Source organism: Myotis daubentonii, chromosome X (assembly GCF_963259705.1).
Source record: "Myotis daubentonii chromosome X, mMyoDau2.1, whole genome shotgun sequence".
In the NCBI taxonomy this organism is placed as follows: Eukaryota; Metazoa; Chordata; class Mammalia; order Chiroptera; family Vespertilionidae; genus Myotis; species Myotis daubentonii.
In genome coordinates this window covers 89,101,618-89,128,509 of record NC_081861.1, presented here as the reverse complement: position 1 = coordinate 89,128,509, position 26,892 = coordinate 89,101,618, and the positions used below count along the sequence as shown (strand labels likewise).

At 42.4% G+C, this 26,892-nt stretch overlaps 2 long non-coding RNA genes and 1 pseudogene across 2 annotated transcripts; 2 read left to right on the top strand and 1 right to left on the bottom strand.

Annotated features, from left to right (window-relative positions):
- Positions 1-450: 450 nt before the first annotated feature.
- LOC132224133 (uncharacterized) lies at positions 451-24,461 on the top strand. The gene is made up of 2 exons (XR_009450600.1): positions 451-613; positions 23,313-24,461. It is a non-coding gene; the product is annotated as an uncharacterized LOC132224133 (long non-coding RNA).
- On the bottom strand, positions 16,882-26,846 carry LOC132224131 (uncharacterized). Its single transcript, XR_009450599.1, has 3 exons — positions 26,735-26,846; positions 17,546-18,231; positions 16,882-17,302 (listed from the first exon to the last, which is right to left on the bottom strand). It is a non-coding gene; the product is annotated as an uncharacterized LOC132224131 (long non-coding RNA).
- LOC132224130 (rho-related GTP-binding protein RhoG-like) lies at positions 18,481-24,439 on the top strand (annotated as a pseudogene).
- Positions 26,847-26,892: the final 46 nt, after the last annotated feature.

The following is a 26,892-nucleotide window of genomic DNA, read 5'->3' as shown; positions in this document are numbered from 1 at the left end:
ATCAAGTATTTATCCTGCCTTTCCTAGATGAACTGAGTAAAAAAATAGTAGGATGAGGGGACATGTATTTTTACAGAACTATTCCAGTGAATAAAAAATAATAGTAAAATTAGAATATCACCATTCTGCAACCCTTGATAAATATATATATATATAGAGAGAGAGAGAGCAAGCATCAACAGCTTCTAAGATTACAAAAAGAGAGGCATCAAACATTATATCTATCCTATAAGCATACCAAAGGGATGGAACTCGAGTTTGATCTAGTCTTTGGATCCAGTTGCCAATCTGTAGGAAATGTAGAGGAACTGCATGATAACTGTGCAATTAGCAAAATCCACAGTGAGAAACTGAGTTCTTCCACAAAAAAATAACCTCTGAGAGAGACCTTTTTAAAAAAAAAAAAAAATATATATATTTTTTTATTGATTTTTTACAGAGAGGAAGGGAGAGAGATAGTCAGAAGCATCGATGAGAGAGAAACATCGATCAGCTGCCTCCTGCACATCTCCTACTGGGAATGTGCCCGCAATTAAGGTACATGCCCTTGACCGGAATCGAACCTGGGACCCTTCAGTCCGCAGGCTGACGCTCTATCCACTGAGCCAAACCGGTTTCAGCGAGACCTTTTTTTTTATAATCCTCATCTGAGGATATGTTTTTTTATTTTTAATTTTAAGAGAGAGAGAGAGAGAGAGAGAGAGAGAGATGTGAGAGAGAAACACTGATTGGTTGCCTTCCGTATGCACCCGGACCAGGGATCGAACCCTCAACTTAGGTATGTGTCCTGACCAGGAATCAAACCCACAACCCTTTGGTGCACATGATGATGCTTCAACCAACTGAGCCACCCAGTCAGGACTCAGAGAGGCATTTCTTGACCTCGATATCTAAATTGGCACCTACTATCCAAGTTACTATCATATTACCCTGTTTGATTTTCACCATAGCCCATATCAACTGAGGTTTCCCTACATAAAAAGCAATATAGCATTAACAGTTAAGAGAACAAACTAACATCAGGCTGCCCTGGTTCAAATCTTGATTCCTCCACTTACTATTTGACCTTAAACTACTTAAGAGCTATGTGCCTCAGTTTCCACAATTATAAAATGGGATAAACAACAGTGTCTCTATCATAGAGTCATTAGGAGTATTAAATGAGTTAACTTATCTAAAGAGCTTAGCACCTGCCCTAGCCGGTATTGCTCAGTTGTTAGAATGTTGGCCAGAGGACTGAAGGACTGCAGGTTTGCTGATCAAGAATACGCACCTCAGGCCCTAACTGGTTTTGCTTAGTGGATAGAGCATCAGCCTGTGGACTGAAGGGTCCTGGGTTCGATTCCAGTCAAGGACACATGCCTGGGTTGTGGGCTTGATCCCCAGTAAGGGGCGTGCAGGAGGCAGCCGATCAATGATTCTCTCTCATCATTGATGTTTCTATCTCTCTCTTTCCTGCTCCCTTCCTCTCTGAAATCAATAAAAATAAAAAATATATATATTTAAAAGAAATAATACATACCTCGGTTGCAGGCTTGATCCCTAACCCAGGTCAGGGTGCATGTGGGAGGCAACCAATCGATGTGTCTCTCCCACATTGATGTTTCTCTATCTCCCCACTTCCCTTCCACACTCTAAAAATCAATGAAAAAAATATCCTGCTGTGAGGATTAATAATAAATGAATGAATGAATAATAAATAGCTTGGCACAATACCTAGCATAGGATAAACATAAAAGTGTTAACTATTATTGCATAATTATTTTTACTTGTATATTATTCCTTTCTTTCACTAGTATATAAGTCTGTTTTTCTGCACGATTCCCACCATCTAAAACTGCCTAGCATGTACATAATATGTGTTCATAAATATTTGTTGAGTTAGGGGTCTGAATTAGGGTGGCAAAGAATAGACAAGAAAGAGACATGTAAGATATTATTTAAAAGGAAGAAAAAATACCTTGCACTTGATTTTTTTCTGATAGGGGAGGGAAGGGTATAAGACAACTACTCTAAGGCTTATAGCTTAAGTAATAGGTAGAAGGCTAGTTAGTGCTTTGAACAGAAATGGGAAAATGAGGAACTAGAACTAATACTATTTGAATATAATGATAATGAATTTTTTTAGATACAAGTTTGAAGTGATGGCAAAACATGACTGCAAATGCTAGCAGGCAGTTAATTGTAAATGCAGAATTCGAGTTCATGAGAAAACTCTAGCAATGAAGATAGATTTGAATATTGTCTACATCAATGTGACACTTAAATATTCAACTTCTGGAAGGAGCTTCCTTCATCTTTACAAAACAACTTGCAGAAGTGAATACAATGGAAAATGAAATATTTGAACACTTAAATTTATTCTTCAGAATAAGTCACTGTTACCAGTTTGGTGTGTATCCTTCAAACATTTTGTATGCATTTGCAAACATATATTGGCATACAACATGTAGAGACATGGTAAAAGTGTGAGTGAATACCTACATAGCAATCTGGAATCATCCTATCTAATAAAAGAGAAACATGGTAATTGGCGTATGACCGCTACCCTTCCCATTGGCTAATCAGCGAGATATGCAAATTAACTGCCAGCCAAGATGGCGGCCAACAGCCAGGCAGCTTGAAACTAACATGAGGCTTGCTTGCTTCAGTGATGGAGGACTCCAACGTTCCCCGCCTGCCTTGCCAGCCTCTGAGCCTGCAGTTTAAGAAACATTGTAACAAATATAGAAGCTAAACAAAACCCCAGAAACCAGCTTTCAGCGAGCCCGGGATCTCAGAGCTGGAGTTATACATTGTTTCGATTATAGAACCTAAACAAACCAGATACCTTCTTTCAGCAGCAGAGGCCTCAGAGCTGGAGCCAGAGCTAAAGCTGACCCAGAATAAAAAAGAAAAAAGAAAAAAAGGAGCGGTTGGGAGCTTCAGTCCCAGCCTGAAAACAGCCCTCAGCCCCTCACCCAGACTGGCCAGGCACCCCAGTGGGGACCCCCACCCTGAAGGGTGTGTGACCAGCTGCAAACGGCCATCATCCCCTCACCCAGGCTGGCCAGGCACCCCAGTGGGGACCCCCACCCTGATCCAGGACACCCTTCAGGGCAAACCAGCCAGCCCCCACCCATGCACCAGGCCTCTATTCTATATAGTAAAAGGGTAATATGCCTCCCAGCACCGGGATCAGCGTGACAGGGGGCAGCGCCCAAACCCCCTGATCGTCCTGCAGCTCTGTGTGTGACAGGGGGCGGGGCCACAACCTCCCTATTGGCCCTGCTCTGTTCCTGGCAGGGGAAGGCACCCCAACCCCCTGATCGGCCCTGCTCTGTGCCTGATAGGGGGGAGCTCCCCAACCCCCTGATCGCCCTGCAGCTCAGTGTGTGACAGGGTGCGGCGCCCCAACCCCCCCACCCCACGGGCCCTGCTCTGTGTGTGATGGGGTAGAGCCATAACCTCCCCATCGGCCCTGCCCTGAGTGTGACAGTGGCAGCACCCCAACACCCTGATTGGCCCTGCTCTGTGGGTGATAGAGGGCGGCGCCCCAAACCCCTGATCGGCCCTGCTCTGTGTGTGACAGGGGGCGGTGCCCCAACTACCCTATCGGCCCTACTCTGAGTGACAGGGGGGAGCTCCCCAACCCCCTGATGGGCCCTGCTCTGTGCGTGACACGGGGCAGCGCCCCAACCCCCTGATTGGCCCTGCTCTGTGCGTGACAGGGGGTGGCACCGCAACCTCCCCATCGACCCTGCCTTGAGTGTGACAGGGGGCGGTGCCCCAACCCCCCAATCGGCCCTACCCTGAGCATGACTGAGGGTGGCATCGCAACCTCCCAATCCGCCCTGCTCTGTGTATGACAGGGGGCGGCGCCCCAACTCCCCAATCGGCCCTGCTCTGAGCCCAACCAGGGGCTGCACCTAGGGATTAGGCCTGCCCTCTGCCACCCGGGAGCAGGCCTAAACCAGCAGATCGTTATCTCCCGAGGGTTCCCAGACTGCGAGAGGGCAGAGGCCAGGCTGAGGGACCCCCTCCTCCCCCTCCCCGAGTGCACAAATTTTTGTGCACCAGGCCTCTAGTCTATATATATAAAAGCCTAAGCGACTGAATGACCGGTTGACTGGTCGCTATGACGCACACTGACCACCAGGGAGCAGATGCTCAATGCAGGAGCTGCCCCTTGGTGGTCAGTGAGCTCCCACAGCAGGAGTGTCGCTCAGCTGACTGACAGGTACCAGATGCCGGGCTCACCACAACGCTACCAAGCAGCTGCCAGCCGCTTCGCACACTACTACATCCCTCAGGGGATGTCAGACTGCCGGTTTCAGCCCGATCCCCAAAGGGGTCCTGGATTGCAAGAGAGTACAGACCAGGCTGAGGGACCCCACCAGTGCACGAATCCATGCACCAGGCCCCTAGTTCAGTAATATTTTTCGGTAACTTGTTTAATCTTTAAGCATATCACTTAATAGTCCTTGAAGATATTTCCATGTTAATATATATAAATCTCAAAAAAAATGTATAGATCTCTGACATTCTTTTTTGTGCTGCATAGTACTTTAATATATGGCTATGCCATAATTCATTCTCCTATTGATAAACACTTAGGTTGTTTCCAATTTTTTGTTATTATAAATTTTGCAGCATTGATAATCATTATACATTATCTTTGAATATGTGTGTTAAGATTTTTTGTGTGTGTGTTAAACAAAACTTTTATTGAGGGAGAAGAGTACCAAGAGGCTATATTCCAGAGGTCCTTGAGCCTCAGATTTCAGGAAGTGGGGCCTCTGGGTCAGTGATCTCTTAGGAAAGGACTAGAATGAGGTTCCCTGGCCAGGCTATCTTCCTAACATGCTATGCTAAACAGATCCTGGTTCCATGTTTCTAGGTGAGGCCTGACCTGTGGACTCACAGGCAAGGTCTGCAGTCCCCACAGTCTGGTCTTCAGAGGTGGCCCCATGGGGCAGGTTTGTATACTTGAGGGAAGAGCCACAAGACAGATGTGCTGGGTAGCATCTCTGGTTGGTGACCATCTTGGAGAGCACTGCTTGGAGAAAATCCACATGGCAGCGGGATGCTAATGCTACCAGGTACATGAGGACATCACTAAGCTCCTCTTGAAGGGCTGCCCATTTCTTAGGGGGGCAGGCTTGGGGACGAGGCTCCTCATCGGGCTTCCATTGAAAGAGCTCTGTCAGTGCTCCCACTTCCTTCACCAAGGCCAGGAGGAGGTGCCAAGGCTGGTGGACTTGGTCCCAGTCTCTTTCAGCAGCAAAATCAGCATGGAAGCAGCGACTGGTATAGGAGAAAGGGGTGGAAGCTCCAGTCCCAGGGTTAGGGCATGGGGGAGGAGATACAGGGCCCAGGCAGCTATTTCTGATATGTAATGGTGGAATGGGTGTTCAATGGGGGTTCTGCAACTAACTCCTTGAATGACCTTAAGTCATATCTTTTCTAGGGGATTATAAAATGGACAATCCCCTACACAGACCCTAAACTCTATGGAAACCCCTGAAATTTGTGCTTATGTGTTTTTTTAATCGGAAACCCCTGAATATTTGTGCTTATGTGTTTTTTTAATCTTCACTCAAGGATATATTTTTTATTGATTTTAGAGTGTAAAGGAGAGAGAGAAAAAAATCAATATCAGAGAGAAACATCAGTCAGTTGCTTCCTGTACTCGCCCCAACAACCCAGGTATGTCCCCTGACCAGGAATCAAACCCTTTGGTGCACGGGAGGGTGCTCCAACCAACTGAGCCACACTGGCCAGGGCTATGCTAATATTTGAGGATAGATTCATAGAAGTGGGGTTGCAGGAAAGAAGACATACCCATTCTTTTTATTTTTAATATACATATTTTTATTTCAGAGAAGAAAGGAGAGGGAGAGATAGAAACATCAATGATGAGAGAGAATCACTGATCAGCTGCTTTCTGCACACCCCCTACCGGGGACTGAGCCCACAACCCAGGCATGTGCCCCTGACTAGAATCGAACTCAGGACCCTTCAGTCTGCAGGCTGACACTCTATCCATTAAGCCAAACTGGCTAGGGCCACATTCTTACATATCTAAAATATTAATAGATGCTGCTCAATTTTCCTCCCCAAAGGCTGTTCCATGTAAATTGTTTCTAAATGTTGATTAGATCCAGAGGCTTGATTAAATTTAGATGCAGGTTCTATTTCCTCTTTAGGGGGGCAAAGATATATCATAGGTAGTGTTGTACACTTCAGTAAATAGTCTCTTGCTCCTTTTAAGATCTTCTCGCAGTGGTTCTCAACCTTCTGGCCCTTTAAATACAATTCCTCATGTTGTGACCCAACCGTAAAATTATTTTCGTTGCTACTTCATAACTGTAATGTTGCTACTGTTATGAATCGTAATATAAATATCTGATATGCAGGATGGTCTTAGGCGACCCCTGTGAAAGGGTCGTTCAGCCTCCAAAGGGGTCGCGACCCACAGGTTGAGAACCGCTGTATCTAAAGTATCACTATAATGTGTCTGGGTGGGGATTTCTTTCTTTTTCCTGTTTGGGATTCCTGAATCTTGAAGATCAATATCTTTTATCAATTCTCAGCTAGTTTATCTTCAAATACTGCTGTTCCACTGTTTTCTTTATTCTTCCCCTGACCTCAAATTAGACATCACCTGCAAGCTAGAGCTTTAAAACCGGCTGTAGGCTACCAGGGATCAGATGACTTCAGAGCAAAAGTCTGCTCCAGTATTTACCCAGTAGAGTTTCAGTTATTCATTGTTTCCTCTACTTTTCTGCCAGTGCACCATATATGTGTGCATAGATGGAGATATATTGATCTCTACACACACTTAAAATATATCTTTAAATTAATTCTATATCACTATAGAATTAACCTTATTCCTTTTCTTTTTTCATTTATTTAAGCATAACTTACATATAGTAAAATACAAAAATATTAAGTATACATTTTAATATATAGATACACCTATGTGACCTCCCCTCAGGTCAAAATAAAGAACATTTCTAGCAACACAAAAGGCTGAATCCTTGTGCCCCCTTTTGGTCATTACCCACTCCCAAGATTAAACACATTCTGACTTCTATCATCATAGATTAGTTTTGCCTGTGTTTGAATTTCATATAAATGGACTCATACAGAGTATGTACTCTTAAAAATAGAAAAACACACACAAAAAAAACAAACCAAAAAAGAGTATGTACTCTTTTGCCTCTGACTTCTTTCATTCAATATTATCTGTGAGCTTCATCTATGGTGTCAAATATAACTGTAGTTTGTTCTATTTCATTGCTGTGTAGAATTCTACCTTCTTAAAATTAACTTGTTTTATGTATATACTAGAGGCCTGGTGCATGAGTTTGTGCATGGGTGGAGTCTGGCTGGCCCTGCCCCAATCAGGGCCGATTGGGGTGGGGCTAGCAAGGGGGGAGGGGCTGAAGGAGATTGGGCACTGGCCCCGCCCAGGTCGGGGTGAGGGGGCTGATTGGAGGCAGGGCCAGCCTGGGAGAGGGGTGGCGGGAGGTTGGCTGGGTGAGGGGCCGACTGGGTGGAGGGGCTGTGGGATATTGGCCAGCCAACTCTGCCCCTGATCAGGGGCTGGGCTGGCCAGGGGGAGGGGCCATGGGAGATTGGCCGGTAGCCCCATCCCTGATTGAGGTGGGGGGGGGTTGATCCAGTGCTGAGCCCGGCCGGGGGGAGGGGCCACCCCCATTTGGGCTGGTTGGCTGGCTGCAGTGTGTGTCATAGCAACCAGTTGTTCCGGTCACTTGGTTTTTATATATATAGACTAGTAGCCCGGTGCACGAAATTCGTGCACCGGGGTGGGGGGCGGGGAAAGGGGCCCCTCAGTCTGGCCTGCACCCTCTCCAATCCAGGACCCCTTGGGGAATGTCCGACTGCCTGTTTGTTTCCACACTTTTAACAGATGACAGCTCCACTGCTGTTTCTTTCTTCTCATGCTTAAAACCATTGGTGCATGGGATGACACCCAACCAACTGAGCCACAGCAGCCAAGGCAATGAAGCTTGTTTTAAAAAGATAATTAAGCCCAGCTGGTGATTGACCATATAGTCCAACAATCACACTCCTTGGTATTTACCCAAAGAGTTGAGAACTTTATGTTCACATAAAAGTCTGTGCTTGAATGTTTATAGTGCTTTATTCATAACTGCCCCAAATTGGAAGCAACTAAGCTATCCTTCAATAGGTGAACGGATAAATAAACTGTGGTACACCCAAACAATGAAATATTAGTCAGTGCTAAAAAAGAAATGAGCTATTAAGCCATGAAATGACAGAGAGAAACATCAAATTCATATTACTAAGTGAAAGAAATCAATCTGAAAAGACTACATATCAGATGACATTCTTAAAAAAGCAAACTGTGGAAAGGTTACTGGAATGGGGACCTGGCCCTGAGTGGGTCTGCCTAGGGCAGTGATGGCGAACCTTTTGAACTCAGTGTGTCAGCATTTTGAAAAACCCTAACTTAACTCTGGTGCCATGTCACATATAGAAATTTTTTGATATTTGCAACCATAGTAAAACAGAGACATATTTTTGATATTTATTTTACATATTTAAATGCCATTTAACAAAGAAAAATCAACCAAAAAAAAATGAGTTCGCATGTCACCTCTGACACGCGTGTCATAGGTTTGCCATCACTGGCCTAGGGCTAGCTGGTAATTTCATAACATGAGCCCAGCCTATGAGGGAACATTTATTAAAGCCGGGGACAGTAAAACAAGAAAGGGCTTAGCATAGAAGAAGCAACAGAATCTAGATAGGCTAGGCTGCCCTAGCCCTCTGGGAGTCAGAGAAAAGGGTCCTTGGTTTCAGGTTCAGGGATTAGCCTGATACAAGGGGCTGATGCCCATTGCTCCTCTGATTGCAAGCCTCATGGGGTCCTTTAGGGTTTACAACGGTTCTCAACCTGTGGGTCGAGACCCCTTTGGTGGTCAAACGACCCTTTCACAGGGGTCGCCTAAGACCATCCTGCATATCAGATATTTACATTACGATTCATTGCTGGGGTCCAGCCCCAGCGGGTCCAGGGGTCCCCAAAGGTGTGGACGGAGTCGGCGAAGAAGGAATGACACGGAGACAGCGTTCAGTTGATCAGCAGCCTAGCCAGGATCTCCAGCCAGGATCTCCAGCCAAGTTCTGGTCTGGATCTCCAGAGAGGTTCTGCTGTTTATTGTCTTGTTACATCCGTATTTATACCAGTTGATTTTAATCCTGTCAATTTCTATTACAAAGGCTAGGGCGTTTCTTATCTCCATTCCAGGGAGTAAAGATTATGTAGTTTAAGCATGATTGTTCGTAGTTAAAGTGATTAATTACCCGCCTGGCACTTAGTTGAGGGGTTTTATTCCCTCCCTAACTTCAGGGGAAAATCCCTACCTGGGGATTCAACCTTTCTCGGAGAGGTGACCTTGGTTAAAACACAGCGCCAAGAAGGTGAGCAAACATATTAAGAACCGTATGCCATATATGCCAGGTCCCTTGAAACAGCAAGGATGGACCGGCTCCCGGCAATTCATAACAGTAGCAACATTACAGTTATGAAGTAGCAATGAAAATAATTTTATGGTTGGGTCACAACATGAGGAACTGTATTTAAAGGGCCAAAAGGTTGAGAACCACTGGTAGAAGATGCATACCTGTGGGGGAAGAAGAGAAAAGGAATGGCAGGGGCTGCTCCCCAGAGGGAGAGCACCCACTGGATCCTTTTCCTTGAGGCTTTATCTCTTTCTTGCAGGTGGAAATCTTAGGGGAGATCTCAGGGGAGGGTTTCAACAGAATATTCATCAGTTTTCTAGGTGTGCTCCTTCAGGCTCATGATCTCTACTGATTGGTTAGTGTCAGGGCAGCGTTTCATTAGTCATTGCAGCTGGTCCTGGTGTTGCCCACCTGGTTTTGCTGCTTTTCTGGGCCTGGAGCTAAAATACAACTGCTAGCTAGATGTTATTTCTAGGGAGGTGACCTTTTGTATCTGCTGTAAATTGCTCTGTCATTTTGTTTAGCTATTTATCTCAGTTTCCCTATTTCACTTGTCCTGGCTTACTGGTTTGTTTCAGAGACAGTAAAAAGATCAGTGGTTGCCAGGGATTAGAGGGAAGAGGGGGATAAACAGGCAGACCACAAAAGGTTTTTAGGACAGTGAAACTATTCTGTATGCCATTATAATAGTGGATACATGTCATTATATATTTGGCAAAATTCATAGAATGTACAATACCAAGAATGAACCCTAATGTAAACTGGGATGTATCATTGTAAGTTCATCAACTGCCACTCTGGTGAATGTTGGTCATGGGGGCAGTATGCATGTGAGCGGTTAGGGAATAGATGGGAATTCTCTGTATTTTTAATTCAATTTTGCTGTAAACCTAAAACTGCTCTAAAAATAAACTCCATTTAAAAAAAAGAAGAAGAAGAGAAGAAGAGCCCTGGCTGGGTGGCTCTGTTGGTTGGAGTGTCATCTGTACACTGAAAGGTTGCAGGTTTGATTCCTGGTTAGGGCACTTAATCCAGGTAGTGGTTTTGATCCCCATTTGGAGCACATGCTGGAGGCAACCGATCTATGTTTGTTTCCCTTCCCTTCCCTTCCCTTCCCTTCCCTTCCCTTCCCTTCCCTTCCCTTCCCTTCCCTTCCTTTCCTTCTCTCTCTCTCTCTCTCTTTCTCTCTCTCTCTCTCTCTCCCTCTCCCTCTCCCTCTCCCTCTCCCTCTCCCTCTCCCTCTCCCTCTCCCTCTCCTTTCCCCTCTCTTTAAAAATCAATGAAAACATATCGTCAGGTAAGAGTTTTTTTTTAAAAAAGGAAGAAATGAATTATCAAGCCATGAAAAGACATGGTGGGGGGCATGGAGGGTCGAGGAGAGATAAACCAGAGAACTTATATACTTATATGCATAGCTCACGGACACGGACAATAGGGTGGTGAAGAAGACCTGGAGGTGGGTGGGTAGGGGCTGGGAAGAGGGGGCTAAAGGGGGGGAAATGGGAGATATCTGTAATACTGTCAACGATAAAAAAAGGAAATACATGGAAGAACCTCAAATGTATATTATTAAATGAAAGAAGTCAATCTGAAAAGACTACATATTGTATGATTTCAATTATATAAAATTCTAAAAAGGCAAAACTATGGAGATAGTAAAAAGATCAGTGGCTGCTCAAGGTGTGGGGGGAGGAATGAATAGGCAGACCACAGAGGATTTTTATTTTTTAAAATATATTTTTATTGATTTCAGAGAAGAAGGGAGAGGGAGAGATAGAAACATCATTGATGAGAGAGAATCATTGATTGGCTGCCTCCTGCACGCCCCCTACTGGGGATGGAACCTGCAACCCAGACATGTGCCCTGACCAGGAATCAACATGACTTCATGGTTCATAGGTCAAGGCTCAACCTCTGAGCTACACTGGCCAGGCAACACAGGATTTTTAGAGCAGTGAAACTATTCTGTATATTACTAATGGTGAATATATTTGTTAAAACTCATAGAATGTACAACACCAAGAGTGAATCCTAAAGTAAACTATGGATTTTGGATGATAATGATTTGTCAATTTAGGTTAATCAATTGTAATAAATATGCCACTCTGGTGGTGTGGGCTGTTGAGATAGAGGGGAGACTGTGAAAGGGGGAGGGCAGGGGATATATGGGAATTCTCTGTACTTTCTGCTCAATTTTGCTGTGAACCTAAAATTCTGAAAAATAAAGTCTACTAAAAATTAACTGTTTAAACAAAGATAATAACAATGTATTATATAGTAAAAGTAAAATGCATGACAATAGCATAGAGTCCAGGAAGAGAGAAATGGAAGTATATTAACATAAGGTTCTTATACTCTTCATGGAGTGGTATCATTACACTTGAAGGCAGACTATGAGAAGTTATGGGTATAAAATAAACCTTCAAGCAACTACTAAAATGACAAAACAAAGAGGTATAGCTAATAAGTCAACAAAGGAGATAAACTGGAATAAAAATAATATTGGTTAATCCAAAAGAAGGCAGAAAAAGAGAACAAAGAAGAGATGGGACAAATAGAAAACAAATAATAAAGTGACACTCTAACATAATCATGCTAAATGTAGGTGGTCTTAATACCTCAATTACAGGGTAGAGATGATCAGATTGAATAAAAAAGCAGGACCCTAATATACGCTGCCTACAAGAAAGGCTCTTTAACTACAAAGACACAAATAGGTTAAAAGTAAAAGTACGTTAAGAAAAAAAAAAAGGATGTATCATGATAACGCTAGTCAACAGAAAGTTGGAGGGGCTATATTTGAAAGGGCGAGGACTATGCCCTCCATCTTGCCCCAGGGTAAGGGCTACGCCCTCCATCTTACCACATCCAGTGTAACAAGACACCGACTTGCGCCTGGCCAATCGGCAGGGCCCACAGTCCTTTCTCTTCCCCTTACTCCAACCCCCTATAAAACCTCTCTCCACACAGAGTTCTCCCTCTCTGCCACTTGGCTTGCCATTGTGTCGGTGAGTGTGGTGGACGGGGAGCTCGAGCTAGCTCGAATAAAGACTCTTTGCTTTTGCATCAGACTCGGCTGGCTCCCTGGTGGGCTTTTGGGGATCTTGAAATCTGGGCATAACAATATTAATATTGGTCAAAGAGATTTAAAATGGTGGCAGAGTAGCAGGATGCTGCACGGACATGCTCCCAGGAACAAGCTGGAATTACAACTGAAATACAGAAAGGCTTCCTGCATAATCAATGGAAAACTCACAGAAGAGAACCCTGATACCCAAGGACCGAAGGTGGAGACTGCATGCAGTGGTTCTCAACCTTCCTAATGCCGTAACCCTTTAATACAGTTCCTCAGGTTGTGGTGACCCCCAACCATAAAATTATTTTCGTTGCTACTTCATAACTGTAATTTTGCTACTGTTATGAATCGTAATGTAAATATTTGATACGCAGAATGTATTTTCATTGTTACAAATTGAACATAATTAAAGCATAGTGATTAATCATAAAAACAATATGTAATTATATATGTGTTTTCTGATGGTCTTAGGTCGTGACCCCTGTGAAAGGGTCGTTCAATCCCCAAAGGGGTCTTGACCTACAGGTTGAGAACCGCTGGCATAGAGACTGGTAGGAGGGGCGGAACCCAGAAAGGGCTGGCTGGGCTCCCACAGACGGCAATGGAAGTCCCAGAGAGATATCTCAGCTGTGGGATGGGGGGTGGGGGAGGGTGCCACTGAGAACTCTACGATCTAATCCCGAAGCTGGGCTCCCCAGCAGAGAGCACCAAACTGAGGAGGGTACCCACATAACATCTAGCTGTGAAAAGCAGTGGGGTGCTGTCTGCCAGGGAGTGGCAGCTAAAAGTTTGGGCACCCTCTTAAAGGGTCAATGCACAAAAATTCTCTGTGGAGCCACCCACCTTGTGCTCTGGCAGAGGGAGGATGAAGTGGACTGGAGCTGTGAGAGCAGAACCCAGGATTGGGGACTCGGGGGATAGAGCTCAGAAGGCAGACACCCCAAGTTTCCTGGGCTGAGTCATTCCCTCACACAGTGGAGGACATCTTTCCCACATAGACATCTGCCTTGCCAGGGGGGAAGACAGTTGACACACCCTATTGGAAAACACCTTGCCCTGAGGCCATTTAAGAGATTAAAAGTAACAATTAGCCTCCAGGCAGAAGCAACTGCCCTACCCTGTTGAAAACCTCTCACCACACCTGAGGATAATTGCCTGGGGGCAATTCAAGGCAGAATCCTATTAGTTTGTAGACAGAGGTGGTCTCTGGAGGCTTTGAGTCATTGTCTGATCCAATTAGCCAGAAACAGCCTTTAACACTGTTCCTGCACTAGAGATTGAGAGGTATGGAGGATCTACCTAAAACATAGTCACAAACGCAAACAGACAACCAAAATGAGGAAACAAAGAAACAACCCCTAAGTGAAAGAACTATCGAATTCTCCAGAAGAAGAGATAAATGAAGCAGAGATATGAAAATTATCTGAAACAAAGTTCAGAGTAATAATGTTAAAATGCTCAACAGTATGAAAAAGATATAGTAACTATGAAAAAAGAACAGTCCAAGATAAAGAATGACATAACACAAATAAAGAACACATTGGAAGGAACACACAGCAGATTAGGGGAAGCTGAGGATTGAATCAGTGAATTAGAAGACAGAGTTGAAAATATCACTCACTTAGAGAACCAAAAAGAAAAAACAATTAAAAAACAGGACAGCTTAAGGGAGCTGTGGGACAATGTGAAATGCAACAATATTCGAATAGCAGATGTGCCAGAAGAGGCAGAAAGGGAGAAAGGAATAGAGGACGTGTTTGAAGAAATAATGGTAGAAAACTTCCCTAACCTGGTAAAGGAAAAAGTCACACAAGTTCAGGAGTCACAAAAAACCCCAAACAAGAAGAACCCAAACAAACTCTCACCCAGACACATCAATGCCAAAAATTAAAGACAGAGAGAGAATCTTAAAGGCAGCAAGAGAAAAGAAAACTGTTACCTACAATGGAGTTCCCATAAGGCTGACGCCTGATTTCTCATCAGAAACTCTACAGGCCAGAAGGGAATGGCATGAAGTACTCAAGGTAATGGTAAGCATGGATCTGAGACCAAGATTACTATATCCAGCAAGGCTATCATTCAAAATAGTCAGTCAAATAAAGAGCTTCCTCAACAAAAAAATGCTAAAGGAGTTCATCACCACCAAGCCAGCATTATAAGAAATGCCAAAGGGATTGCTGAGAAGAAGAAACAGAGAGAGAAACCTAGCCATACAGAATTAAAATGGCTATAAATAAGTACCTCTCAATAATAACCCTAAATGTAAATGGATTAAATGCTCCAATCAAAAGATGTAGGGTAGCTGAATGGATACAAAAACGTGACCCAACTATATGCTGTCTACAAGAGACCCACCTCAAAACAAAAGACACACACAGGATGAAAGTGAAGGGATGGAAAAACATTTTCCATGCAAATGGAAAAGAAAAAAAAAAGCTGGAATAGCATTACTCATATCCAACAAAATAGACTTTAAAAGCAACATGCTAAGTGAAATAAGTCAGTCAGAGAAAGATAAATATCATATGGTCTTACTCATTTGTGGAACAAAATGAACAACAAAAACTGATGAACAAAAATAGAGCCAGAGGGGGAAAAATATATACTTGAATATAATAGAAGTAAACCTATTATTTGCATATTTTTAATATTTCCTACAACTTTTGTGATATAATACTATGTTAGTACAGTTTTGGTAATATTATACTTAAAATCCTTTTATTCTGAAATATTAATGTTTATTGCATGTAACATTATTATATTTAAAATCATTTTTCTTGAAATAAAAAAACCTGAAAAAATATTGGTCAAAGTAGATTTCACTTTGAAGAAAAAAGATTACACTAATAAAGAAAGAAGGTGATATAATGATATAGAGGTGAATTAATGAGGAGAATATAATAACTCTAAATGTTTGTGCACCTAATATAAGAGCTTCAAAATACATGACTCAAAAACTGATTAACTACATGGAGAAATAGACAAATCCAAAATGCTTGTTAGAGATTTCAATACCCTTACCAATAATTGGCATAAAATCAGCAAGGATATAGTAGAAGTGAACAATACTATCAACCAAATTGACCTGGTTTACATTTATAGAACATTCCACCCAGTAATAGCAAAATACACATTCTTTTCAAGTGCACATGGAGTATTTACCAGGATAAATATTCTAGGCCACAAAACAAGTCTCAGTGAATTCAAAAGGATTCAAGTCATACAACATATGTATATTCTCTGAAAACATGGAATGAAATTACATATCAATAACAGAAAGTAGGCTAGTCCGATAGTAGTGGGTTATCAGAAAAACAAAAACAGAAAGTTCTCTGGAATATCCTCAATTACTTGAAAACTGAATAATCCACTTTTAGATAACACATGGGTCAAAAAATAAGTGAAAAGGGTAATTAGTTAATATTTTGAAATGAATGAAAATGAAAACACAAATTTATGACATTCTGCTAAAGCAGTAGTTAGCAGGTAATTTTTAAGCACTTAAAGAGCTATATTATTAAATCAGCAGAAAGGTCTCAAACAATGAAGAAGAGCAAGTAAAACTTGAAGTATAAGAAGAAAAAATAATGAAGACCAAAGTGGAAATCAGTGAAATAGAAAAAAACAACAATAGAGAAGATGAACAAAACCTGATTTTTGTACACTAAGGTTCATTGCAGCATTATTCACAATAGTCAAAAGTTAGGAACAAGCCAAATGTCCATCAATAGATGAATAGTAACCAGAAAAGTCAAATTCATCAAGGCAGAAAGTAGATTAAAGATTGGTTTCCAGGAGCCATGGAAAGGAGTGAATAAGTTATTGCTTAATGGGTACAGAATTTCTTTTGGGGTGATGAATAGTTTTAGAAATAGACAGTGGTGATGGTTCGACAATATTTTGAGTGTACTTAGTGCCATTGAATTTTACATGTAAAATGGTTAAAATAGCAAATTTTGTTATATATATTTACCAGTTTTAAAAAATAATATAATATACCAAAACCCACTGAATTGTACAATTTATTTTTTTAATTTTAAATATATATATTTTTTATTTCAGAGAGGGAGATAGAAACATCAATGATGAGAGAGAATCATTGACTGGCTTCCTCCTGCACGCCCCACAGGAATCGAGCCTACAAACCCCAGCAAATGCTCTGACCAGGAAATGAACGGTGACTTCCTGGTTCATAAGTCGATATTCAACCACTGAGCCATGCCAGCTGGGCTGAATTGTACAATTTATTTTTTATTTATTTATTTTTAAAAAAAATATATTTTATTGATTTTTTACAGAGAGGAAGGGAGAGAGATAGAGAGTTAGAAACATCGATGAGAGAGAAACATCGATCAGCTGCCTCCTGCACATCTCCTACTGGGGATGTGCCTGCAACCAAGGTACATGCCCTTGACCGGAATCGAACCTGGGACCCTTCAGTCCACAGGCCAACACTCTATCCACTGAGCCAAACCGGTTTCGGCTGAATTGTACAATTTAAATGGCGGAGTTGTATGGTATGTGAATTAGATCTTAATAAAGCTGTTATTAAAAGTGCATACTGGCCTTGGCCAGCTGTGGCTGAATTGGTTAAGCGTCCTTCCATGCACAGAGGTTATAGGTTCAGTTCTGGTCAGGGCACATGCTCAGGTTGTGGGTTTGATCCCCAGTAGGGGGCGTGCAGGAGGCAGCTGATCCACGTTTCTCTTTCTGCCTCCCATCCTCTCTCTAAAAGATCAATAAAAATATATTCTTTTAAAAGTGCGTACTGTATGATTTCATTTATAGAAAACTCTAGAAAATGCAAACTATTATACGGTGACAGACAGCAACCCTAATTAGCTCACTTACCTCATTTTATTTTATCGCCTCCATTTTTCCTAACACTTTCTCAGTTCCCTGGTTGCCTCTTTATGTTAAATATTGATCCTGAGGAAAAACAGGGGCTTGGGGAGGAAGGGGTGAACTCACTTTGCCAAGGGGAAGGCGAGGCCGAGGGACCCTCAAACCAAGAAACTGGTCCTGGGGTCAGGATCTAAGTAATCCTCGATTACCGGGAGGTGTCCTTTAGGATCCTGTGACTTGCAGGCGGCGAGGATGGCCCCAGGACTCCACTTCCCAGGAGGCCTCCGATGACCGGACGGGACTCGGTCGCTAGGCTATCCGGATGTGGCGCTGAGTCTGCTGCCGGGTCGGGCAAGAGGCGCCGGGAGGCTCTGCTGGCAGTGGCGGTTGAACCGCGCAGGACAAGGAGCACTTTTGCCGGGTAATCTGAGAACCCCCAGGCGGTGCCCACCTCCGCTTTTTTTCCTCGAATTTCCCTGTCCCTGGGTCCTTAGTATATGAGCCATTCATTGGATGAAAGGGATCTGAGGGTGGCATGGGCTGTATGTGTAACAGAGGAGGGTGAGCCAGCTCTATTTGTGAATCCGATGTGGGGCACCCCTTAGTCCCAGGCTCAAGAGTCCAGATGAAGTCCCAGAACCCACCACCCTTAGAGAGAGGGATGTGATGGATATGCCCAGCGGGCTTGTGGTGGCTACTGATGGGTTCCTGGGATTGTCTCTTGTTAAGTTGCCAGGCGCTGGTTAGTCCTCCCGGCTCCGGGCTGGGGAGTGTTCACAGGGCTTCCTTAGGCCCCAACCGTCTGAAGTCTTCTTTGCACCTAAACCAAAGAAATCAGTCTTCAATATGAAAAAACTCCCCCGATTTATAAAATAACTAAGTTGCAGAAAGTAGTAAATAAAAATGGGGGTGTTCTGCTGAATTCTGAGTGATTTCAAGTGGATTAGACTGAGACTTGCTGAAAGGGTGAGCCTTGAAGAACAAGCTACAAACAGTAGTACTTTGAGCTGCATTCTTGTCTTCACTATTATTGGGTCTTCTAAATTGTGTGTCCAACATAGGAGAAAATTGACTGCTGTGTAGACGGTACATGTGAAGAAGGATACTTTGTCAGATGAGACGGGAAGATTTAGAAGAAACTATAATTCCAAGGTTAGCAGTGAATTACTAACATGGAAGGTAGCCTTCTGGGGTGCTGGTGTCTGCCTCTCCTGGCCTCTCCCAATTTCCAATCCTAGAGGCATCCTAAAGATCTCTGAGCTATTCTGATGTCTACTTGACAGTGCTACTACAAGGTTAAAATAAGAGAAGATGGGTTCAAGTACTTTACACAATGATTAAAGCAGGCTCTCACATTTTAGTTTCTCTTTGCTTCCCCATAGCAACCTCCTTCCCCCTCACACAGCCATTCATTACTGTGTACTGTTATTTGCCTTTTTATAAGTCCTGCCTTTATCCACAGGATGGTAAGCTTCTAGCATTCTTTCTCTTTATGTGTACCCTTTTTTGAGTCCCTCCTAGCAGTTCATTGCCCACAGCAGTATTTGGGAGTATGGATAGTGGTCGTGATGGGAGGGGACAGCATTGTGCTGGATCCTGGAACTGAAGTAAATAAGCTTTTCTCATATGGGTGATGAACAGAGTATTTGCCTTTCTGCCTTTCTCTTCTAACTACTAGTCTTCTCTCAGAGTTCCCAACCCTTTAAGGACGTTTTATTTTATTATTAATTTATTTTTTAATCCTTACCTGAGGATATTTTTCCATTGATTTTTATTTTTATTTTTTTTAATTAAATCTTTATTGTTCAGATTATTACATTTATTCCTCTTTTTCCCCCCCCATAACTCCCCTCCTCCCAGTTCCCGCCCCACCCTCCGCCCTCACTCCCCACCCACTGTCTTCATCCATAGGTGCACGATTTTTGTCCAGTCTCTTCCCACATCTCCCACACCCCTTTCCCCCCCAAGAATAGTCAGTCCATTCCCTTTCTATGTCCCTGATTCTATTATAATCAACAGTTCATTCTGTTCATCAGATTATTTATTCACTTGATTCTTAGATTCACTTGTTGATAGATGCATATTTGTTGTTCATAATTTGTATCTTTACCTTTTTCTTCCTCTTCCTCTTCTTAAAGGATACCTTTCAGCATTTCATATAATCCTGGTTTGGTGGTGATGAACTCCTTTAGCTTTTCCTTATCTGTGAAGCTCTTTATCTGACCTTCAATTCTGAATGATAGCTTTGCTGGATAAAGTAATCTTGGTTGTAGGTTCTTGGTATTCATCACTTTGAATATTTCTTGCCTTTCCCTTCTGGCCTGCAAAGTTTCTGTTGAGAAATCAGCTGACAGTCGTATGGGTATTCCCTTGTAGGTAACTGAGTTTCTTTCTCTTGCTGTTTTTAAGATTCTCTCTTTATCTTTTGCTCTTGGCATTTTAATTATGATGTGTCTTGGTGTGGTCCTCTTTGGATTCCTTTTGTTTGGGGTTCTCCGCGCTTCTTGGACCTGTAAGTCCATTTCTTTCACCAGGTGGGGGAAGTTTTCTGTCATTATTTCTTCAAATAGGTTTTCAATATCTTGCTCTCTCTCATTTTCTGGCACCCCTATAATTCTGATGTTGGTACGCTTGAAGCTGTCCCAGAGGCTCCTTACACTATCCTCGCATTTTTGGATTCTTTTTTCATTTTGCTTTTCCGGTTGGATGTTTTTTGCTTCCTCGCATTTCAAATCATTGACTTGATTCTTGCGCTCCTCTGGTCTGCTGTCGGGCGTCTGTATAATATTCGTTATTTCAGTCCGTGTATGCTTAATTTCTAGTTGGTTCCCCAATATAAGATCGAGGGTCTTATTAGTTTTCGTGTAGATCTCATTAAGTTTATCGGCAGCTTCTAAACAGTTCTTGAGAGACCTTAAAAGTGTGGTTCTGAACTCTATCTCTTCCATTGACAATTTTGTCCTGTTTGTCTCCGCATTTTGTTATGCTTCCTTGGTGCACCCCCTAGTGGTCTTTGTTCGCAGTCTTATAGTTAAATCTTGATTGTTGTAGCTAATTCCAGGGAGGGTTTGACCTCCAGGCCAAGTGGCTATGAGAATCAGCTGTGTCAGCAGTGAGAGAACTTCTGTCCTCTAGGGAGGTGCTAATCTAGCCTTTGCCTGAGGCTATCCGGCAAATGCCTCTGTGCAGGGCTTGGGCGTGGCGGGTCGCACAGGATCAGCAGGGTGGGCCGGAGAGAGCAGTTATGGCGGCTCTCAGTCCTGTCCCTAGGGGCTCTTCCTCTCTGAGTCCCAGCACCCGCTGCAAAGCTGGGAGAGAAAGCTGCACTTGCTCTGACCGAAGCCAGACAGTCCCGCTTCTCCCGTTTGAGTCTGGGTCCCTAAAGACTCGCCCGGATCTGGTGCTCAGAGTCTGCGACTCCCTCCCGATTGAAAACAACAACCGCGCCCTCCGCCGCCAGCCCGCTCCGTGCACTCTGCACCTCAGAATTTGACTTCACCACTGCGCCTCCTCTGAGTGTCCGTGTGCGTTTCTCTTTCCTCCTAGTTGTAGGACTTCCACTCAGCCAGCGTTCCTGTGGTTCTGGGTGATGTCCCTTCCGTTTTTTGGTTTCACTTTTGAAGTAGTTGTTCAAAGCAGCAAACTCTGGCGTTAACCTATGCCGCCATCTTGGTTCCTCCTCTTCCATTGATTTTTAGAGAGAGTGGAAGAGAGGAAAAGACAGATATATCAATGTGAGAGAAACAATTCACCAGGGCTGGGGCTGGGGAGGAGCCTGTAACTGAGGTATGTGCCCTTGACTGGAATCGAACCTGAGACCCTTCGAACTTGTCCTCTAGGAGTCCGACGCTCTTTCCACTGGGAAAAACCGGCTAAGGCAGTGCTTGCATTCTTAACCACTTCTCTATATGTCTGATTCTGACTGGCTCACCTTTCATTACAGTAATAAGTGTTGCTGTTTTTCAGGAACAGAGGTTTCTTTGCTGAGTCTATAGCCACAGACCCAAAGTGAGAGCCTTGTTTCTTTTGTTTCAACTTTGGGAATCTTCTTTCTATACTTTTTAAGAAATTAGTTACCATTTATTGAGCACCTACTATATTTTAGCATGTTTGGTTCAATATATTCAGATCTTAAGACAACAATGTAGCATAAATACCTATGTATATTAATGGTTTTTAATCTTTTTGGATTCACAGCTCTTTTCAAGAGTCTGATAACAGCTTTGGATCTTCTTTCCAGAAAATTTCACTTAGGTACATACATATACGATTGCACACAACTTCAGAGGAGGCTTTTAGGACCTACTGAAGCCTGTCCTCTAGGAGTCCATGGTAAGAACTTGCCCTATACCACCTTTCCCAGCTGATTTTTCTATGGTGTGATGGGGACGGGCAGTGGGGGGAGGGAGGTCTCACTTCCTCTCTTTCTCCTCAGAGACAAATATTTAGGAACCTTAGGCTCCCTTAATTAACCAAGCATCTGGGAATATTCTTCATTTCTCTCTTATACATAGGACTCCAAAGGGAAGAATGCAGACGACCAAATGTGTGGTTATGGGAGATGGGGCTGTAGGTAAGACCTGCCTCCTCATCAGTTACACAACAAATGCCTTTCCTGAAGAATATATCCCTACTGTCTTTGACAATTATAGTGCCCAGACACCTGTGGATGGCCAAATCATCAGCCTGTACCTTTGGGACACAGCTGGTCAAGAAGAATATGACCGAGAACGCTCATCCTATCTCCAGACCAATATCTTTGTCTTTTGTTTTTCCATTGGCAACCCATCCTCTTATGCCAATGTGAGGCATAAATGACACATAGAGGTCTCCCTTCATTGCCCCAATGTAGCTGTTCTGCTAGTAGGCACCAAGAGGGACTTGTGGAGTGACCTTGAGATAGTGAAGAAGCTGAAGGAACAGAGCCTAGGGCCCATAATTCCTCAGCAAGGCATGTCCCTGGCTAAGTAGGTAAAGTATCTGGAATATTCTGCCCTGATGCAGGATGGGGTACATGAGTTATTTTCAGAAGCTGTCTGGGCTGTACTTTACCCTGCCACAAAGAACACCAAGAAGTGTGTCCTCTTACAGTTTTTGGAGTGGTACTTAGGGACTGCATCCAAGGAGAATAAGGGGGATTCTTTTGACATCATTTAACAATGCCAGCAGATCCACTTATCTCTTTTCCTGGAATCCCTAGGCTCCAGGTTACTCAGTTTTTGAAGGAATGAGCCTGTACTTGGCTGCTCTGCAGTTTGGTCTCAACCGTTTGGAGGAAGTTTAATTATGTGTGTGTCCTATCAAAGTGGTAAGAAGAAACACCACCAACCACTGTTCTTTCCTGTGCTGGCCAGGCCACAACTTAAGGAGAAATCAAGTATTGATAGAAGATAAAATATGATGTCAACTCTCTAGTCTTCCTGCTTTTCTTCTGGTTTTCGTTTTCACTCACCAGGTACTCAAATGTTGTTTTGTTTTTCCTCCATCATTACCACACCAGCTGGGCTAAGTGGCTTTTTAAAAAATATATATTTTTATTGATTTCAGAGATGAAAGGAGAGAGAGTGATAGAAACATCATTTATGAGAAACATTCTTGGCTGCCTCCTACACACCCCCTACTGGGGATCAAGCCTGCAACCCGGGCGTATGCCCTGACTGGGAATCGAACCATGACCTCCTGGTTCATAGGTCGACACTCAACCACTGAGTTACACTCACTGGCCGGCTAAGTAGCTTTTAATTTAATAGTGCCTCCTGCTCTTCTTGCCTGGCAAGTTCCCAAATGTAAGCCTAGGTTTGGTTTGGGCAAACTTCTGTCCTTTAATAAATGGAGGTGTGAGCCACAAGACTGACAGAGTGGTTTTGTACTGGACTGATTTGATGATCCTAAGCATACACTGACATCTTAATTTTTATACTTAAAAGGAATTTGTATGAAGACTAACATACTAGTATCACTTTTACATTATTCATAATGGATGGTAATACACTTTTCTGACTTTACTGGGTCTATTATTTTCTAAAAATCAAAGCATTTCCTCACCACCATCCCCATTTTGAGTGGTTTTGAAATGCTTTTCAACTTGCAAAGGATAGTATAATTGCTGTATTGAAAACTGTACCTGTATGTAACTGTATTTATTTTTCTACATCAGACAGTGTATGGAACTGTCTGCCCTGCTAACATTGATTCTCTAGTTCCTGCCCCCCACCCCCATTAATCTCCAGAATTTAGCTTCATTTTCTGGTTTTCACTGATGACAGAGCAGTTAGTTCACTGTAGGAGATTTTTCTCATTTATTACACTATACTTAGCAAACAATTATCAAGCTCCTACTGTGTTACAGGTACTGTACCAGGGGCTGGGGTCATAAAAATAAGACATCTTGTTTAATGTCCTTTGCCTCTCCCAGTTATCTCAGGAATAGATTCTTCCTCTGTTTACTATAAAAATTAACTAATACTGGCTGGTAATTGTACATAGTGCTGGTGTACTGTTAAATGCACTAGTAAGGAAGAGTAAAAACTTGTTTTGTTTTGGAAATAGCTTTATTGAGATAATTTACATATCATAAAATTCACCCATTTCAAGAGTACAATTTAATGATTTTTAGTAAATTTACTGAGTCTTGCAACTATCACTAAAGTCCAGTTTTAGAACATTTCCATCACCCCAAAGAGACCCCTCGTGCAGTTAATCCCTGTTCTTACCCATCAGCTCTAGGCAACCATTTATCTACTTTGTCTTTTCTGAAGATTTCATATAAATGGAATCAAATAATATGTGGCCATTTGGAACTTGCTTCTTTCATTTGGCATAATGATTTCAAGGTTCATCCATTTTGTAGCACATATGGATACTTCATTTACTTTTATTGCTGAATAATATTACATTATATGATTTCCCTATTTTATCTACTCATGGTTGAGGGACATAGGATTGTTTCTACTTTTTGGCTATATGTGTACACCTGAAACTAGTATGTTATGTCAATAACACCTCAATAAAAATAATAAATACAAGAAGGATAAACCAGAAATCAATGTATATGGTTACTTATAGGGAGTAGATGGGAATGTGTTACAGAGCATAGGCATGGGAGCAAAACTTCTCTGGGAATAGCTTTTTATAAAGTTTTGACTTTGAACCACATAAAGGTTTACATACTTTAAAAACAAAATTATATAAAAGGGGTAATAAAATATCCTAAAGTTGAATACAAATAGCAACAACTCCACAGGGGGAAAAATGATTCAAGTAATTTTTAGTATATTTTCAGCAGGATGTATTCAAAGGATAGAAAACTGAAAAGAACCTATACTAAAGTTTATTGGAGTGGTATGGCCTTGTAATTTTGAAATAGGTAAATATATTGGTGTTGGGAACCAGAATTTTCATTGTAAGAAAAGATATGAATATGAAATAGGGAAAAGTGAGGGAGAACCTTGTGGTATTAGATTTGGAGATATTAGTATAAGCTCATTATTTTTTTAAATATATTTTATTGATTTTTTTACAGAGAGGAAGGGAGAGAGATAGAGAGTTAGAAACATCGATGAGAGAGAAACATCAATCAGCTGCCTCCTGCACATCTCCTACTGGGGATATGCCTGCAACCAAGGTACATGCCCTTGACCGGAATCGAACCTGGGACCTTTCAGTCCTTAGGCCGACGCTCTATCCACCGAGCCAAACCGGTTTCAGCAAGCTCATTATTTTTTTAGCTCTGTCTCTAGAGAGGGCATACAAACAATGATACCCCAGTTTCTAAACACCATTTCCCACTAAAAGGAACTAGGGCTCCTTGGAGAAATGGTTTATTGCAGGTCCTGGGCAGAGAATGTACAAAGTAAGCTTTTAACATCTTGTGCCAAAAAAAAAAAAGAAGTACTCAAAAACTAGTGGGTTGTGTTGAAAGGGCACAGGAGCCAGAGTGAAGTGGTTCCCATTGGACACATTTGGGAGAGTTTGAGCATCAAAAAGGAAAATTATGGTGCTAGATTATAACACACTGAAGATGTGAGAAAGGTTATAAAAGGGGGGTTAGTTTTTCTTTACTGATAAAGTCCAGTTAATAAATATAGGAGGAAGTTAAGAATTAGAAAAGTCACCCTCTTGCACTCTCCCAATATAATTGATTCAGGCAAAGATCATCAATAGATGCTAAAACCCACTGGATGCAAGGACTATGGGAAACAATATTTGCACAACCTCAAAGTATCATCCCATAGATTACTTACTGATTACAAAAGAAAAATTGTGCCTTTTTGATGGAAAGACCTTGGTGGTAACCGTTATTTTTTTTTTTTATGTGGTCAAATTTAGCATCACCCATATTGGTGTCTTCTGGTAGCTGGCAAAATATTTAACCTGAATCAGACGAATTCAGAATATGGAATATTCTCAAGACAACTTGCTTGAATTCTTAAAAAAAATGTAGTGTCATGCAACACAAAAAGGCTGGATTAAGAGACTAAAGGGAGATAACCAAGTGCATTGTGGATCGAAATGTAAAATGTTCCACTTAGAGGGCAATTGGGGAAATTTAAATATGGACTGCATATTAAATTATATTGGATTAATGGTGAATTTTTTTTGTTTCGTTAATCCTCGCCCAAGGATATTTTTTCATTGATTTAAAAAAAATTTTTTTAATGTATTTTATTGATTTTTTACAGAGAGGAAGGGAGAGGGATAGAGAGTTAGAAACATCAATGAGAGAGAAACATCGACCAGCTGCCTCCTGCATACTCCCCACTGGGGATGTGCCCGCAACCAAGGCACATGCCCTTGTCCGGAATCAAACCTGGGACCCTTCAGTCCGCAGGCGGACGCTCTATCTATCCACTGAGCCAAACCGGTTAGGGCTCATTGATTTTTTTATAGAGTGGGAGGGGAAGAGACAGAAACATCTATGGATTGGTTGCCTCCCCCGGCAACGGGCGAGGGAGGGGCGCTGGGATGAGCCTGCAATCGAGGTACTACCCCTGACCAGAATCGAACATTGGACCCTTCGGTCTGTGTGCCCGTGCTCTATCCACTGAGCCAAACCAACTAGGCAATGGTAATTTTTAAAGATGTGATAATGCTGATGTGGTTATGTAAAAAAAAGTCTTTTACTTAGACGTGAAGAATCACGGTATCTGTAGCCCACTTTCAAATGGTTCAGAAAAAAACCTGGCAAAATATTAACAACTGTGAATCTAGGTGAAGGTTCGGCTGCTCATTTTACTCATGCTTTACTTTCACATTTTCCTAAATAAAATGGAGGGAAAAATCCATTTGTGCGGGGAAATGTCAAAAACAACCAACTTACAAAGGTACCTCTGGCACAGTGCAATTTACAGCTGATTTCTCTTTGGGACTGAACGATGAATTGGCGGACAGCACACAAACATCACCAGTTCTCATCCTTACTTCCGTGTACTGTCTAACGTGTGACCTGACGTAGCCACGTGATCCAGGCCACT